This window comes from Balaenoptera musculus, chromosome 5 (genome assembly GCF_009873245.2).
Source record: "Balaenoptera musculus isolate JJ_BM4_2016_0621 chromosome 5, mBalMus1.pri.v3, whole genome shotgun sequence".
Classification (NCBI taxonomy): Eukaryota; Metazoa; Chordata; class Mammalia; order Artiodactyla; family Balaenopteridae; genus Balaenoptera; species Balaenoptera musculus.
In genome coordinates this window covers 87,211,846-87,230,809 of record NC_045789.1, presented here as the reverse complement: position 1 = coordinate 87,230,809, position 18,964 = coordinate 87,211,846, and the positions used below count along the sequence as shown (strand labels likewise).

Sequence of the window (18,964 nt, the reverse complement as noted above, 5' to 3'; positions counted from 1 at the left end):
CCATACTGTTTTGATTATTGTAGCTTTGTAGTATAGTCTGAGTAAGGGAGCATGATTTCTCCAGTTTTCTTCTTCTTTCTCAAGATTGTTTTGGCTATTTGGGGTCTTTTGTGTGTCCACATAGATTTTAAAATTATTTGTTCTAGTTCTGTGAAAAATGCCCTTGTTATTTTTTAATTTTTAATTTTTATTTATTTTAAAAATTTAATTAATTTATTTTTGGCTGTGTTGGGTCTTTGTTGCTGCACGTGGGCTTTCTCTAGTTGAGGCGAGCAGGGGCTACTCTTTGTTGCAGTGTGCAGGCTTCTCATTGTGGTGGCTTCTCTTGTTGTGGAGCACAGGCTCTAGGCATGCGGGCTTCAGTAGTTGTGGCTCGCAATCTCTAGAGCGCAGGCTCAGTAGTTGCAGCACACAGTCTTAGTGACTCCGCGGCATGTGGGATCTTTCCGGACCAGGGCTTGAACCTGTGTACCCTGCATTGGCAGGCGGATTCTTAACCACTGCGCCACCAGGGAAGTCCGCCCTTGTTATTTTGATAGGGATTACATCGAATCTGTAGATTACCTTGGATAGTATTGTCATTTCAACAACACTAATTCTTTCAATCCATGAACACGATATATTTTTCCTTCTGTTTGTGTTGTTTTCAATTTCTTTCATCAGTGTCTTACAGTTTTCTGAGTACAAATCTTTTACAAACTCCTTAGGTAGGTTTATTCGTAGATATTTTATTTTTTTTTGATGCGATGGTAAATGGAATTGTTTCCTTAATTTCTCTTTCTGATACTGTTTTGTGAGTGTTTTGAAATGTAACAGATTTCTGTGTATTAATTTTGTACCCTGCCACTTTACTGAATTCATTGAAGAGCTCTGGTAGTTTCTGGTGGCATCTTTAGGATTTTCTCTTTGTAGTATCATGTCATCTGCAAATAGTGACAGTTTTACTTCTTTCTAATTTGGATTCCTTTTATTTCTTTTTCTTGTCTGACTGCTGTGGCTAAGACTTCCAATATTATGTTGAATAAGTGATGAGAGTGGGCATCCTTGTCTTGTTTCCTATCTTAGAGGAAATGTTTTCAGCTTTTCACCATTGAGTATGATGTTAGCTGTGAGTTTGTCATATATGGCTTTGATTATGGTGAGGTATGTTCCTTCTGTGCCTACTTCCTGGACAGTTTTTGTGTAAATGAATGCTGAATTTTGTCAAAAGCCTTTTCTGTGTCTATTGAGATGATCATGTGGTTTTTATTGTTCAGTTTGTTAATGTGGTGTATCACATTGATTATTTGCAGATATTGAAAAATCCTTGCATCCCTGGGATAATCCCACTTGATAACAGTGTATGATCCTTTTAATGTATTGTTGGATTCGGTTTGCTAGTATTTTGTTGAGGATTTTTGCATCTATGTTCATCAGTGATATTGGCCTGTAATTTTCTTTTTTGTGTTATCTTTGTGTGGTTTTGGTTAGAAGTAACCTTTGAGATCTGGTTGAGTACCTCTGGTTTATAGGAAATAGAAGCTACTACTGTATGTATAGAGCTGTCTGCACAACCTAGGCTTCCTGTTTCCCAAATCATTGGTGTTTCCTAGTTTGTCTTCCTTCAAATTAAACACTGGATGCTTGAGAGAAACTTTGACTTCTTTAGGCACATAGTTGAGTATCATTCCCAAGAGGTTAGGTAGAAAAGTACATGTGATATTAGGGAGAAAAAGGAATTTTAAGACTTTAGTTTCTTAAGTTACCAGTAATTAAAACTGCTGTCAAAGTAGTTATTGATTTTTTTTTTTTTCCACCAGAGTTTAAACAAAGAGAACCTTGTTATACTTTACAGGGATTAAAATTCATGTAATGCAGTAAGAAGTAAAGCTCTGTGTGGTTGCTGCATAACTTTGTACTTGAAATTCAGTTGAAATTTTACTTTAAAAAAATTACTTCAGTATAATTTTAGTAAAATTTTACCTTATATTTAACATGAAAACTTTCAAACCAATTGTGTTTGTAAGAGTTAGTTCCTTGAAATCTAATTTGTCTGCTTAATTCCTTATTCTCACTAAATATAGTCTTGAAGAAAATTGTTTCCTTCCGATTTAAGCTCATACTCATAGTGGGAAGGGTTGTTTTTATTTGAGCTTTGAAGATTCAGTATACAGTAAGTCCCCTACATATGAATGAGTTCTGTCCGAGAGTTCTGTTCGTAAGTCCAACAGAGTTAACCTAGGTACCCAACTAACACAATCGGCTATATAGTACTGTACTGTAATAGGTTTATAATACTTTTCACACAAATAATACATAAAAAACAAACAAAAAATAAAGAAAATATTTTTAATCTTACAGTACCTTGAAAAGTACAGTAGTACAGTATAACAGCTGGCATACAGGGGCTGGCAGTGAGTGAACAGGCAAGAAGAGTTACTGACTGGAGGAGGGAGAGAAGGTGGGAGATGGTAGAGCTGAAGGATCATCAGCAATAGGAGACAGAGGGCAAGGTGCAATTTCACTCATGCCTAACATTGATGGCACAGGTTCTGTTTCCTTGCTGGATTCAATTCTATCTACCGTCTTGAAAAAGCGATTCACTGATGTTTGGAGAGTAGCTCTTTTTTTCTCGTCATAGGTTACATCCTGGGCCTGAAATAAAGATACTGTACTACTGTACTCTGTACAGTACTGTAAAGCACACAAAAGCACAATGACTTGTAGAGGATGCACGCACGTGACAATGTACACCAGGCACATGAACTAACTTACGTGATTGGACATGTGAGCCCATGTTCACATCTTTGAAAGTTCACAACTTGAAGGTTCGTATGTAGGGGCTTACTGTATTGTTTTGTATTTGTGGTGTCGTATCCCTGGGACGGGCTTTTTCCTCCCTCTCTCTCACTGCTGCAGTAACTGGAGATCCCAGACTGTGCTGCTCTCCTTCCCTCCAGCTTAGCCTCCTCTCCCCCTTCTTCATTAGAACAGCACATATTTCAGTTGCTAATCCCTATCTCCAGTTCCTGTTGTCTGCTCTCATTTAAGAATTTCCTCGTTCCTTCCTTTCTTACCCTTCCTTTCCCAGGAAGTTTATTCCTTATGAAATGATGAGACACACAGGGACATATTAAAAGGGCATATTAAAAGGGAGGAGCCCATGTTTGCTGAGGGAACTTTAAAATACCAAACGTCTTTGTAGAAAATATGTGTCCCATATTTTAAATGAATTTTTAAAAATTTTACTTAAGTCATTTCATCACGCTTGCATATTTTTTAAAGGTAATGCCGTTACATGCTAGATTTGTCAGTAGTTATTTTGAATAAAAAGTTTCTAGGAACTGAGGCTGTGTTGTTTTTGTTTGAATACTAATTTCTCTGAAGACTTAATAAGCATTTATATAAAATTAATTGTAATTTTGTTGATTTAAAGTTGAAGGTCACATTTAACGTGGCTTGTTACTTCTTTGCTCTGAAAAGCAGGACATTTTACTTAAATAAAACTCATTACATATATCCTCATCACAAAAGTAGGGCTTATACCTTCCATAGAGAAGGTTTAGTTCCTTTGTATAATACATGTTAGTTTCTTTTTAGGTTTTATGGGTGTTGTTAGCTGCACTATAGTTCTCCAGGTTTACTAAAACCATGTATTAGTTTTTACTTATATTTTTCAATGCTACTCATAAGAAGTTATGAGGGTGAATATTTTATGCTAATTTTGCAGGTGAGGAAGTTAAGAACCAAAGATGTTAAGAGGTTTGCTGAAGGTTACATGGTTACTGCAGTGAAATTGAGATTAGAGCTCATGTCTGTTGCCGGAGTTGATGGTATTATGATTATTTAGGGAATATATGGGCTGATAGGTAGACAGTTACATGTGATTATAATAGTTATGCATAAAAATGCTGTGAAAGTGGAGAATAGGAAATACCTGTTAAGCAGTCAGGAAGGCTTTATAGAGGGGGTTAATCACTAGTGAAGTGATTCTTCAGGGATCAGAATGTGCTTTGTATTTCATGCTGTGGTCATTGGGCTTTATTCTTTGGGGGATTGGGAAGTACTGAAGGATTTCAGCAGGAGGGGTGATGTGACCATCTTCATATTCTAAAGATATGGTGGCCGTAAAAGGGGATACATTTGTAGCGTGGTGGTACTAGAGATAGGGAGACCATTACAGGAAAGCTGTGGGGGAAGTGATGAAGTTATCTCTGATGGCAGCAGTGGAGAGGAGGAGAGGAGGGAACTGGATTTGAGCTTTTAATAGTCAGACAACATGCAGATGTTGTTCTCACTTCTTCCATCCCCCACCCACCCCGCCCCCATCAGAAAAAGAGCTAAAAGTTTGCGTTTAGAAAACTGACCCAGTTCTGATCATCTTCAGATTGCTGATCTGCAAAGAGCTTTGATCTTAATTGTTAAGGGTATAGCTGCATTTAGGATAGAAATCATGTCTTTTAGTGACAAAGCTCTTTGGATGGAAGCTAAATTTATGCCTGGATTATGGTAATAGTGTAAATAAGACTTTTCAATATAGGATCTACACAGTCACATCATTTCAGGAAGCAAAGCTAACATTACTTAAAATGATCAGTACTATTTTATGAATGACTTCTTTCATTCCATTCTAGATCATTCTAAGTCATTTCTTAGAAATTTCTGATTGAGTTTTGTAGGCAGGAAGAATGCTGTAATTGTCAGTCTCTTTGATATCATGTCCTTCTAGGACAGATTCTACCTATTTGATGCCACCCTGTGTCTTGTCCTTTCCTCATATCCTGAAATGGAAGGGACCTGTTGCAATGTTCCCATCTGTCCTGTGGTAGGTGGAGTTTTCTTGGATTGTCTGTAAGGACAGTCTTCCTATTGCTAATTGGGCCAAAAAAAATAACAGGTTTATAATAATATGAGTTTAGTTTTTAGTATCTAATCATTCAGAGATTTAGTTTATATATCTTTCTCTAAAATTATGAAATACAAAGGAAAATGATGCATAGTTATATTTATGCTTGATAATCAATAAGGTCTTTTTCTGATTGATGACATATCTGTTTAATGGAGGCTGCATACCATAGTGGAGTGAATGAGAGTTCTAGAAATTAGTAAAACTTACCTTGTAAATATTTTTGTAATCTGCCCCATTGTATCTCACCTTATTAGCACAATCTTAGTTTAGACCTTGGGGCTTGGCATAATAAAATAACTTGTCTCTCTGCCCTCAGTCTGTTGTCCTCGAATCCACACTCTGCAGCTACCTGAATATTCTATAGAAAACGCAAATCTGACACCATCCCACCCATGTATCCATGAGTCTATTGTTGCTAGTGAGTTCTGCTAAAAGCTTAAATTTGTGACATAACCGGAGTGGCTCCTTGAATATTTAATTTCCATGAAGTCTTGCTAGCTCCAACAATTTGACACACATACCCACGCACGTACTTGACTTCTGTAAAATATTTTAATGCATTCATTTCTTTTTATGCTTTAAGTACTGTTTACTTATTTACTTAATAACTTGTTGATAGTATTTATTAAAATACCTGATATAGGTTGATGTTAATTGAGATGGGTATAAAATTATGAAAAGATAGAAATTAGGACACATAACTGATAGTAAATAAGAAAGCGGCACAGATCTCTGTCAACCATCTTCATAATTCTTTTTTTTTTTAATTTATTTATTTATTTTATTTTTGGCTGCATTGGGTCTTCATTGCTGCTCACGGGCTTTCTCTAGTTGTGGCGAGCAGGGGCTACTCTTCGTTGCAGTGTGCAGGCTTCTCATTGCGGTGGCTTCTCTTGTTGCAGAGCACGGGCTCTAGACGCACAGGCTTCAGTAGTTGTAGCACGTGGGCTTCAGTAGTTGTGGCTCGCGGGCTCTAGAGTGCAGGCTCAGTAGTTGTGGTGCATGGCCTTAGTTGCTCCGCGGCATGTGGGATCTTCCAGGACCAGGGATTGAACCCGTGTCCCCTGCATTGGCAGGCGGATTCTTAACCACAGTGCCACCAGGGAAGTCCCTTTTATACAATTTTTAAAGGTTACTTTCCATTTACTGTTATTACAAAATATTAGCTGTGTTCCCTGTGTTGCACGGTACATCCTTGAACCTGTCTTACACCCAAGTAGTTTGTACTTCTCACTTCCCCACCCATATATTGCCCCCTCCCCGCCCAGGCACTATAGAGCAGACTCTATATCTGAGTCTGTCTTTTTTGTTATATTCACTAGTTTGTTGTATTTTTTAGATTCCACATATAAGTGATAGCATACAGTATTTGTCTTTCTCTGTCTCACTTATTTCACTCAGCATAATACCTTCCATATCTATTCATGTTGCTGCAAATGGCAAAATTTCATTCTTTTTTATAGCTGAGTAGTATTCCATTTTATTTATATACCACATCTTCTTTATCCATTCATCTGTTGGTGGACACTTAGGTTGCTTCCATATCTTGGCAATTGTAAATAATACTGCTATGAACATTGGGGTGCATGTATCTTTTTGAATTAGTGTTCTGATTTTTTTTTTTTTTTTTTTTGGTGTATATACCCAGGAGTGGAATTGCTGGGCCAAATGGTAGTTCTATTTTTAGTGTTTTGAGAAACCTCTGTACTGTTTTCCACAGTGGCTGCACCAATTTACATTCCCACCAACGGTGTACAAGGGTTCCCTTTTCTCCGTATCCTCACCAACATTTTTTATTTGTGTTCTTTTTGACGATAGCCATTCTGACAAGTGTGAGGTGATAATCTCGTTGTGGATTTGATTTGCATTTCTCTGATGATTACTGATGGTGAGAATGTTTTTCATGTGCCTGTTGGCTATCTGCATTTCCTCTTTGGAAAAATGTCTATTCAGTCCTTCTGCACATTCTTTAATTGAGTGTTTTTTTTTTCTTTTAAATCACCTTTTTTTAAAAAAATCTATTGAATTTTGGCTGCGTTGGGTTTTTATTGCTGCGTGCGGGCTTTCTCTAGTTGTGGAGAGTGGGGGCTACTCTTCGTTGTGGTGTGTGGGCTTCCCATTGTGGTGGCTTCTCTTGTTGTGGAACATGGGCTCTAGGCACGCAGGCTTCAGTAGTTGTGGCACGCGTGCTCAGTAGTTGTGGCTCACGGGTTCTAGAGTGCAGGCTCAGCAGTTGTGGCACACAGGCTTAGTTGCTCCGCGGCATGTGGGGTATTCCTCGACCAGGACTTGAACCTGTATCCCCTGCATTGGCAGGTGGATTCTTAACCACTGTGCCACCAGGGAAGCCCGAGTGGTTTGTTTTTTGATGTTGAGTTATATGAGCTATTTATATATGTTGGAAATTAATCCCTTATTGGTCATATCATTTGCAAATATTTTCTCCCATTCATCAGGTTGTCTTTTTGTTGATGGTTCCCCTTGCTGTACAAAAGCTTTTAAGTTTAGGTAGGTCCCATTTGATTATTTTTGCTTTTATTTCCTTTACTTTAGGAGGCAGATCCAAAAAAATATTGCTGTGATATATATCAAAGAGTGTTCCACCTATGTTTTCCTCTAGGAGTTTTATAGTATCTGGTCTTACATTTGGGTCTTTAGTCCATTTTGAGTTTATTTTTGTATATGGGTTAGAGAATGTTCTAATTTCATTCTTTTACATGTAGCTGTCCAGTTTTCCCAGAACCACTTATTGGAGAGACTTTCTCCATTGTGTATTCTTGCTTCCTTTCTTATAGATCAATTGACCATAAGTGTGTGGGTTTATTTCTGGGATCTCTATTATGTTCCATTGATCTGTGTCTGTTTTTGTGCCAGTATCCTACTGTTTTGATTACTGTAGCTTTGTAGTATAGTCTGAAGTCAGGAAGCATGATTCCTCTAGCTCTGTTCTTTCTCAAGATTGTTTTGGCTGGAGTGTATTTTAACAGAGAAAAGGAGGAGAGAAATTCAAGATGGTAAGTTAGCAATGTTTTTGAGGAGATTTTCTGCAAAGGGGAGTAGTAAAGTGGAATTGAGAGTGTTTTACCTTTTTTTTTTTTTTTTTTTTTTAAAGGATGGGAGAAAAGCATGTTTATATTCTGATGCCAATGATCCACTGAGAACAAAATGTTAAGGATGAATACGTGGAGTAGTGCTCTTGAGGAGCTTGATGGGATAAGATTTAGTTCACGAGTGTAGGGATTGGCATTATATAGAAACTTGGATAATTCCTCTGTGTTAATAGGCCAGAGGCACAGTATGAGGTGTAGACGCTGGGAGGTAGTTCGATGGGTCGTGAGAGTTTGTGGAAGATCTCTTCTAATTGCTTCATTAAATTTTTTTTTTTCTTTCAGTGAAGCACAGGAAGCAGAGTCATTGCCATGAATAAGGGTGGGGAGAAGACATTGAGGGTTGAGGATCAGGAAGATGTGAAATAGAGTGGGAGAGTGAATAGACCAGGGAGTTACTGTATGATTGCCTGGCAACATTAAAGGTGCCGTTGAAGTTTGTGGCTATGGATTTAAGGCATCATGATCAGCTGTGTTTAGATGCATGGGTATAGATGCACAGTAGGTGGAGAATTAGGTTTTTCTTTAGTTGTTGTGGCTTTGCTAACCAAGAATGATGAAGTGAGAGAATGGCAAGGGAGTTGAGGGTGTTTGCAGAGGAGTGATTATAATGGGTGGCCATGGATTTAGCTATAAAAGGAAGGGAGAGAAATCGTTAAAGATGAGGGACAGTAATCCATGCGAGAGATGATGACTCTGAATAGGGTCTACGTAATAGGTCTGCATAATGTTTCACAGGTAGAACCAACAGGTTTCCTGAGGTTGGATGTGACGTGTGTGAGTGTCGTCAAGAATGACCTTAGAGTTTTTGACCCTTAGCACTTGTAAGAATGGAGTTGCTGTCAGCTAAAGTGCTTGGTACTTTATCACATTTGGTGGTTTGGTTATATTTTGTTGATTTGATTGTTCCATATAAAAAGAGAACTTTTCTAGTGTAATTAAAGGTAGGCAGATATAAATATAAACCAGCTTAACCCATGACCACTCATCAAGTTTCTATATTGATTCACTCATTCGGTTCATACTTACTGAGTACTTGTTATGTTTCAGGTGATGTTCTAGGTGATGGGAATATAGCACAAAATATTCTTTTTGGGTATTTTTAAAACTAAGAAGTCTTTTTCTTTTGACAGATTGTGAGATATAGGGAAAAATTAAGTTCTTTGGATTTGGACAGACCTAGGTTGAATTTCAATAAAATGATTAAAGCTTTTCACTGTGGGTAAATTACTTTACATATGAGAGTCTTGGCTAATTCATTGTGAGAAGTGGTAGCATGATTCCAACTTGGTAGGGTTGTTGAGAGAAGTAGAATTAGGTAACCAAGTAAAGCACCTGGCATATAAGTTACCCAACAAATACCCTGCTCCCTCTTTATCTTCTCTCTTTGTATTTTAGGGTGTATTTGGTTTTGGGATCGGCCAAAAGATATTTAGAGTTAAGTCTAATTAAAAACGAATGTTTTTGATATCTGTTAAGGTAATAGTAATATTGATATTATAGGAAGAGTACACTTAGATTGCAGGAGACTTGGCATTGAATTCCTACTGTGCTGTTTAATTTCAACAGGAACCTTACCTTTCTGGATAATAATAAAAAGTATCTATTGAGTGTTGTTTATGAAGTTCCAAGTATGTGCCACACACTGTATTAGGTGTTTTATATATAGATGTCTTATTTAATTCTAACAGCAACCTTGCAAATTTACTATTATTCCCATTTTACAGATGAAGAAGTTAAGGCAAATAAGTTAAATAACTTTCCTGAGGTTATATAATAAGAGGCAGAATGAGAATGAATTAAAAGTTCTTTTTCCTCCTACAGAGTGCTCAACATTTCTCATCTGAAAAATTGGGATACTGATTTTATTTTTGACTGTTGTTAAATTCTCACACTGAGAGAGAAGTGAAACAGAGAAGTGAAACAGTTGGATCAATGCCTGGCAGTAACAACAACGTTCTCCTTATTTCCTGAGGTGTTGATGTAGGTAGAATGGTTTTAATGGTCTTTGTTCTCCATAGCTTATGTTTTGCTTATAGCTTTTTAAAAAATTGTGGTAAAGTATATATAACATAAAATTTACCATTTAAACCATTTTAAGTATATAATTCAGTGGCATTAAGTACATGCACAGTGTTCTGGTTGTAACTTTGAATTATCATTTTCTTCGCTCCAAAACATATAAAAATAAAGCTATTTCATTACTCTGTGCACATAATGTTGCTAATCAAAATGTTAGTGTTTAGGGCTTCCCTGGTGGCTTAGTGGTTAAGAATCCGCCTGCCAATGAGGGGACATGGGTTCGAGCCCTGGCCTGGGAAGATCCCACATGCCATGGAGCAACTAAGCCCGCATGCCACAACTACTGAGCCTGTGCTCTAGAGCTTGCAAGCCACAACTACTGAGCCCACGTGCCACAATTACTGAAGCCCATGCGCCTAGAGCCCGTGCTGTGCAACAAGAGAAGCCACCGCAATGAGAAGCCCGCGCACCGCAAAAGAGTAGCCCCCGTTCGCCGCTACTAGAGAAAGCCCGTGCACAGCAATGAAGACCCAATGCAGCCATAAATAAATAAGTAAACAGATAAATAAAGTTAGTGTTTATAGCATCCTGGGAAATTAGGAGTCAGTAAATAAGTGTATGCATGCATCTGTTTACTTTTGTTTTTTGCACCTAGTCAACAGTATTTTCCTGCATATGACAGTTACAGCAAAGTTATACTCAGATATAGTATTGCTTTCTAGGAGGTTATAGTGTAAAACACAGTGGGAAAAATTAGGCAGCTGTCAGTGAATCTAGAGATAAATACAGCTGCATAAATACTTCTCACTTATTTACATACATTAAAGGAACATATTGGTTAACCGTGAATATAAGTGTAGATATTTTTGGGTTGAGGAATGTGTTGGTAAATGAATTGCATATTAAGATAGTTTTGAGGCAGAGGCATCACCTTGTCTCCTACCTTTAGAGAGGCTCTTTGAGAAGATTAGCAGGAACTTTTTGAGGTGGCAAGGACAAGATGCTTTGTGAGGGTGGGGGAATAAGTGGGAGTGAAATAATCAGAAGATGGTAAGTTGAAAAATATCCCTGGAAAGTGGGAAAGGACCTAAGTAACTGAGTTTGTATCAGATAGTCTGTTTAAAACATTTGGAAGGTATAAGTGAACTTAGCAATTTTTAAGGGAAATTTTTAGCTAACAGATGAGGGGAAAGTTCTTTCTTTTTACAAGAGTCAGACTAATTAATGAGTACTTTGTAAACAAAGTCAGTGATTCAGAGCTCCAAGAGGCAGTCATCAATCAGAAAGGGTTTCAAAATAAAGGCTCTTTATTTTCTTTTCAGTGTAATACTTAAGCCATAATTTGATATATCAGCAGTGGTTTCTCAGCCCTGTTGTTGGTGAGGTCTGTCTCCTTTGTTGAACTTTTCAAAAATCTGAGTTAAACATTTGAGATTCAGAATCCATCTGCATTTTTATAGCATCCTGGTATAGCATTGTGTATACCAGTTACAATTTTCTTTTTCTCATTTGTTGTTCTGGCGTGTAATATACTTTCAGTAAATATTAGCATAGTTTGAATATCTACCATATACCAGGAAATATAATAGATTATGGGTTGAAACTTCTCTTTAAAAAAGTATGTGGCAGCCTTTATTATTTATTTATTAGACTTTTTGAGAAACATCCATTAATCCTCCTATATGCCAGGTGTTGGTGATATGCTAGACATTGGGATAATAAGAGAAATAAGGCAGACTCTGCCTTAAAGAGGATATCAAAAAAGAAAGAAGACATTATTCACTTTCTTTTTGAGTTTGAATCAGATTGTTGGTTTATTGAAAAATGACACCAAACGGTTACCTCTGAAGATTTTAGAGAAAATTTGCTCTCAAAATATTCAGATTAAGTATTTGATTTGATAAATGCTTGAACTATTAATGGAAGTACTAAGTATGAACAATATTTATTTAAGATTTTTCTCTCAGTGGTAGTAATTAAGAAAATCCTAATCATGAGACTCATAAATAGTTGCCAGCGTGGTAAGCCACGTTCTTGGCAGTATATGATGTTGCACATTGTTAATGGGCTACAGTCATTGGTTTGTGATTAAAAGTCGGCTGGCTCTCCTTCTTAGTTCTTTTCTGCGTGAAATTTGCTGACCTTAAAGGTATTCTGGGAGGGAAACTAGCTTTAAAGGCTGGATTTACTTTTTCAGTTTCATTTATTTCTTAAGCTCTTATTTTCTTACATTTCTGAACTGTATTCCTTGCCTATATCAATTGACTGGGACAACAAAATATAGAATATGGCATAAATATTTATGCCTCTAGTAAAGGCTTAATGGAATCACATTTGGCGCATTTTGTAACTCTGTGTTGTTTGGTTTCACTCAGCCAAATAGAAGTGTACCTTTGTTTTACCTAGACTTTTAGTTCATTCTAAAAATGTCAGTCATATTTGTCTCCTTTCTCTCACTACATTCAGTTGTCACTTCAGTGTGACCTCTTCCATCTATCCTCACTGCTGTGGTTGTAGTTTATGTTGTTACTTCCTGCCTGTACTGTTGGAATAGGCATTCACTGGTAACAAGCATGTAAACTGAGACTATAGTTTTTTCTCTAGATTAAAATAAAACTGACTATATGGAAAGCATTTTTTGAACTTGAAAGCACTACACAAAATATAAGTTGTGATTTCTGTTATATTTGCCATCAAGTCACAGTTCACTTAAAAATGATCAGTGGCTTCTTTTAGACTCTTCTTTCTTGGTTCATTGTCATTCACTGACTGATAACCCCAAGCCATCTTTCCAGATTCACATCCTACTGCTCCTCCACCCACGCTTGCTAGTGTTTTCTTCCTCCCTCTGGGCAGTACTGTTAGCTGGCAGAGGGCAGTTGCTGGTTGTGTGGGACCGGCCTCCCCACCCCTGCGCTGAAGGCCTGCAGCAGCAGCTGGAGGAGCGGTGAGCAGCGAGGAGCACTGAGTAGCACTCTCAGTAGAGAGCCAGACTGCTCTTTGTGGGTCCCAGATGTCATCTTATTTCCTCTTTGGGTTTGTTCTTGTTTTCTCTTTTTCTAACCCCACTTATTAAAATCCAATTTCTCTTTCCTAATACCACCAAAAATGCAATTGCTTGCATGCAAAAGCCAGTCAGCCATAATTATTTATTAGGAGTGGTACTGTATAATAATAATGTACATATATTATAACATATATAATAATAGTAATAATATATAGTAATGAATAAAACAAGCTTAGTCCTTGCCTTCATGAAATTTTATCTTTGCTGCTAAAGTATAAGGGCCTTGAATCTTAAATATTTTAAAGTTCCCTTCCATTTTTTTTTTATAATATGTTGTATATTTTGTTCATTAAGTATTTAAACAGCAGTATTTGACAGTGAAAAAATAGACTTTATACTTGAGGCTCTTGGGGGCCACTGAATAGTTTTAATTGGAGCAGGAGTAATATTAGTAGATTTTTACTAACACTTAAGAGTTAACTTTAGTACTATAAAGAGGTGAGGGGTTTTATTGTCACTTTCTACATCTTAGTTTTCTAATCAGCCAAGTAATTTCGTGAAAAGTTTTTCTCTTCCAAACATTTATATTGGAAACCAGTTAGGTAAGTAATGCAGTAAACATATTTTTTGAGCGCTTACTATGTGCCAGGCACTGTTCTAGGCACTCAGAAAAGAGCAACAATCAAAACAAAGCCTTTCATCTCATGATTGCATTATAGTGGAGGATTGGACAGTAAGAAAATAAATACATAATATGTGCACTGTGATTAAGTGCTGTGAAGAAAAATATAGCAACTAGAAAAGGGGAAGGCTATTTTAGATAGGGAAATAAGATGACCTCTGAGCAAAAACATTTGTGCTGGAATGAAAGGAGTTACCAGCAGTGGGTGTACGTGGGAGAAAGAGCTTTGCAGGTCAAGGATACTGCAAGTAGGGGGTTTCAGTGAGTAATTTATTAATATTTTTTCCCCTTTATTGTCACTTTGGAATAATCTGTAGATCCCTCCATAATCTGGCCCTCAATGATATTATCAGTCTTTTCTCTTAATTACCTAGTCAAATGGTAATAATAATGCCTATTTTATGAACAAAGTGAAATATATAATATATAATTTATATATACATTTATGTAATATGTTATAGACACTCTGTAATTGATAGTTATTGTCATCATTATTTTGTTAGTATAATAACTATTAGTAGCTTATGTTCTTGCCTATTCATGTCTCCCTAGAGAACACTTGCTCATCTTTCAAGAATCAATGTAAATATCACCTTCGCCTCAAATCTTCTTCTTGCTATACAGGACTACTCCCTTAGTTTTACTGCCATTATATATTTATTACATGTCTGTCATTGCACTTGCCATATTTAAGTTTATTTGTTTGTTTTTACCCTTTGTATACCTGGCTTCTAACCTGAAGTCTGGCATTTATGTATTTTGCTAGATAAGTAACAAATAAGTAACAAATATATGTTTAAACTTTCAACATATGTCTGTTACTGTGGTAATATACTTATTGTAAAGGTTTGTTCAAGGGGAGTGTGAATTAAAGGTACGTTTTTATCAAAAGGAGAAGTAATCTAAGAAGTATAGGTCTGTATTCTAGATTATGTCTGTCATTTATGAGGTATCTAGTGATCCCCTTCCTTGGGACACATTTATGCTTCTTGGTTCTCTCTGCTTCTCAGCCAGGTCCTGGCAGTATCTATGATAGCAATCCTTTATTCTTCTCGGACACTGGTGACACTGACGCATTTATGTTCATTATACTGACACTCGAACATGAATTGGAGTCTTGAAGACTGGTGTGAATCCCAGGTCTGTCATTTCTAGGGGTGTGATCTTAAGAAAGTAACTCATTAGTCTCATTTCCTCATCTGAAAAATGGAGATAATATGTTCCTCACACAGGGTTGTAGGGATTACATTATGTACATAAAAGAGCATTGGCTTCTAGAATATATCAGATGTTTCTTATTAGGTGAAATCATTTTAATTCAGTAACTCTGTTTCTGCAGAATCAGATTGAGTGTTTGTTTGGCTTTGGGTAGAGGAAAACAAGGTGGAATTTAACAATGGTGTTGATTGCTGACTTTGGTTAAGTCTTACTCTGTTTCAGCTGATTCCTTTTTTTCTCAGTGGAATGTGCTGGTCTTGATCCAGAGAAAAGAAAGGAATGCTCAGCATAATAATGCTAGAAAGATACATCCCATCATGTTGCATTTAACACAAGGTGAGGGCACCAAGGGGAGGAAATTTGTCTTAGTTGGGTGTCCAGCACCAAGTACAGGGCCTGGCACATGACAGGCACTCCATATCATGTTTAAATGAACAAGTGAATTCTGTTTAGATGAGAAACCTGTTCTGGCTATGGAGTACATAGTGCATTTTGGGTAGCCAAGATAGATGTCTGTAAGATGTTGGCAAAGGAGACTGATTTTGGTATTTTAGCAGTTGTCTTTGAAACCATTATACCTGATTCATTATATGTACAGTTCTTTTATATCATTTTGTATATTTTAAAAGAAATTTAGGTCAGTTAAAAATGATCACTTGTGCGAAAGTAATCTAGAATGGAAACAACTGAGAAAAAGTGAAAAAGACCTTAGAACAGGTAATGGAGTTCAGAACTCACAACTATTCTAAGATTTCTAGGCCTTAAGTCACTGTACCAAAAGGAAATAAAATTTTATGTGGAGAAGTGGATCACTCTTGCCATATCCTCAACCCCTGTTTTTCCTTTTCTTCTGCTGTTCCAACTTGGCAAAACACCAAGCCTTAGAGCAGCCTTCATCATTTACCTCCTCCATTCCTTGGGGGCATGGACTGTTGGGTGCGGCCAGGATTCCTGAAGCACTTCCCCACTGCTGTGGCTCCCAGTCTTGCTTCCATCTTGTCTATTTTCCACTGTCACCAGAATGGTCTTTCTAATGAATCTGTTTGTGTTGGTTCTCTCCTTGAAATCCCTTATGGGCTTCTCAGTTTTCAGGATAAAAATCCAAATTCCTTAGTATGGAAAACCACTTTCAGAGATTTGACCCCTTCTTACCAATCTCCTCTTTTTTTTCTTCTTCCACCCACATATTATCTGTACCAGACATATTAACCAGTTGCATTTTTCTGAGTGTTTCATGTTCTTTTCATGCCACTGAACATATGATGTTTCTTTTTCTAGGCATGCTTTTCTCTCCTTCCCAAGGTCATCAACTACAGGTCCTTTAAAACTCCCCACGGTTACCTCTAGAAAACTTCTGACTTTCGCTTTCCCAATCTGGATTAGGTGCCCTTTCTCCATGCTCTCATAACGCCTTACAATTAATGTTCTCAGTGGTACCTAACCCAATAACATGCCTTCTTCCTCCCTAGACTGTGAGCTTTTTCGAGTACAGGATACTCTATTATCTCTTTAATTTCTAATGCCTCTCACTGGTTAGCACAGTATGGAAGCCTAGAATTTTGTGATTTAGTTAATGTATGAAGTAACAGAATTTATCAGAGGTCCAGATTGTGCCCAGCTAAGTCCTGGGTATTATGAGCATGTGAGAAATGGAATAACATGGTCCCTGCGCTTTTCATAAGCTTAGTTGTATGGACAAAATGACATTAAGCAATTAAACGTTAATTAAAAGTACAACATTAAAGGATGATTTGAGAATAAAGATACAGTTGAAAATTTCAAATCCCTTGGCATTTCATTATCTGCTTTTTGCTCTGTTTTTCCTTAATATTTACCACTACTAACATGCTATGCCTTTTATTTATCTTATTATGTTCATCTCCATTAGAATGTAAGTTTTATGAGGAATTCTTACCTCTTTTGTTTACTGTGGTATTTCTCATGCCTGACACATGGTAGGTGCTCAATAGATATTTGTTGAATGTATGGAATGGTGTTCAGAGAAAGAAGTACTCACTAGGAGCTAGTATTTATGAAATTCTTCATGGAGAAGTTACATCCAGAAGTAGACCCTAAGAGATAGTGTTTTATTTATTTTTTTTATTTATTTATTTTTTTTAAAAGCACTTTTCTTTTTTATAGCTACTTTATTTATTTATTTTATTTTATTTTTGGCTGTGTTGGGTCTTCGGTTCATGCGAGGGCTTTCTCTAGTTGAGGCAAGTGGGGGCCACTCTTCATCGCGGTGCGCGGGCCTTTCACTATCGCGGCCCCTCCCGTTGCGGGGCACAGGCTCCAGACGCGCAGGCTCAGTAGTTGTGGCTCACGGGCCCAGCTGCTCCGTGGCATGTGGGATCTTCCCAGACCAGGGCTCAAACCCGTGTCCCCTGCATTAGCAGGCAGATTCTCAACCACTGCGCCACCAGGGAAGCCCCGAGATAGTGTTTTATTAACTAAGTTAATTTAAGTAAAAAACTACCCATTTTGTTTATATATGAGTTTTTTCCAGATCATATGTTCCTCCTAAATTTCTCTCAAGCTTTTTAATGTTTCTGCCGTCCTCACTGTTGACTTCGCTTAGAGAGTTTGACAACAAAGCCTATTTAATCAGAGTGAGTGATGCTGAGCCTTTCCTTATTGTACTAGTTGTAATAACTTTCACTTCATATGTTGGTTAGCAAAATAAATATGTGTTAAAAATATGTCTGCTGGAGGCAGTAGCACGTTGTATACACATCTTCTTCACACCATGTGTTGTTGTGATACCTGAGAGCTTATATTTTATTTTGCATCCATTCAGAATAACTTGTGGGCATATCAGGGTTCTGGATGTCTTGTGAATTAGGGATCATAATTGACCATTATGCCTGTAAGTTCTTAAATTTTAGCAAATCTTAATCAGAGTTTTGAATATTTATACACATATTTATGTCACATAACTTATAATTTCATTTTTAGAGAGTTTCCTTTTCTGTTTCCTTCCCTTCTAAAATTAAAGGAATCAAAATTAAGTTTCAGATTAAAAACTTAAAACTATTAGAAATGTTAAATTGCCAAAATGGTCTATAAATAGAACATGCAGGTAATATAGGCTTAAATTGTTTTTTTTTTTAGGAAATTATTAGTTGGTCTCCAGGACTGGCTTCTTTTCTTGTAATTTTTTTTCCTAAGTGCAGAATTAGATATTCTTAGGCCATTATGGCTGCAATAGAGCTTAGTAAACATCTAGTCTACTTGCTTTATTTTAGAGAGGTAACTAAGATACAAGGACAAGTGATTTGTCCACAGTCAGTTAACAGGACCAGGTGATAAACTAGATTTTTAACTATTGTTGAGGAGATAGCCAAACTGTGGCTAACCCTTCTGTTATGCTAATAACCACTTTAAACTTTAAGACCATACTGTTCCTAGAAATACACGTGGATCTGATGATGTTTTAAAAGGATATTATTTTAGTGACCTGGTAGAAGTCAGTTCCTGGAATTTGTCAATCCAGCAGTCAGCCAGATTGGGTGTGAGTGAAGTTTTGGCAGTACTTTTCCATTTTGGTATGTAGACTGTTTACTGGTTGAGTCAACAGGAGGTAATTTTATTAATCTCATTTTAAGCCATGAAAAACCCCACATTCTCTTTAAATTGTTGGTTTTTGACAACCTAAATGTGAGGATTCACTCATTTTCCATAGGAAAAGGTTTAGCCAATAAATGTATGTTAAGAAAAACATGAAGAACAAGATTTTTAAAAATTCAGTTTTTCCTTGTTGAATCTAAGAAGTTATACATTTTATTTTAAAAAGTCATATGGTGGACTCTTGGATTCTGTTAGATAGAAAAATGATAAAAACATGTCTAAGGATCATGTGAATAGTCTGCATTTCTTTTTCTTGTATTCTTTGTGATGTTTCCCTAGGACTTATGTTTTAAACTGGACTATACAAAAATAGCACCTTGTACTCTGTGATTTTTAGTGTTTTTTTTTTTTTTTTAAAGGAGGGAGTTTATCTGTTTTGGGGGAGGATTAATTTATAAATATAATGAGCT

The 18,964-nt window shown here is 36.8% G+C and overlaps 1 protein-coding gene across 2 annotated transcripts in view; it reads left to right on the top strand.

Annotated features, from left to right (window-relative positions):
• The window catches only part of STIM2 (stromal interaction molecule 2), a 162,440-nt gene that overhangs the window by 39,538 nt on the left and 103,938 nt on the right, over positions 1-18,964 (top strand). The window lies entirely within an intron of this gene.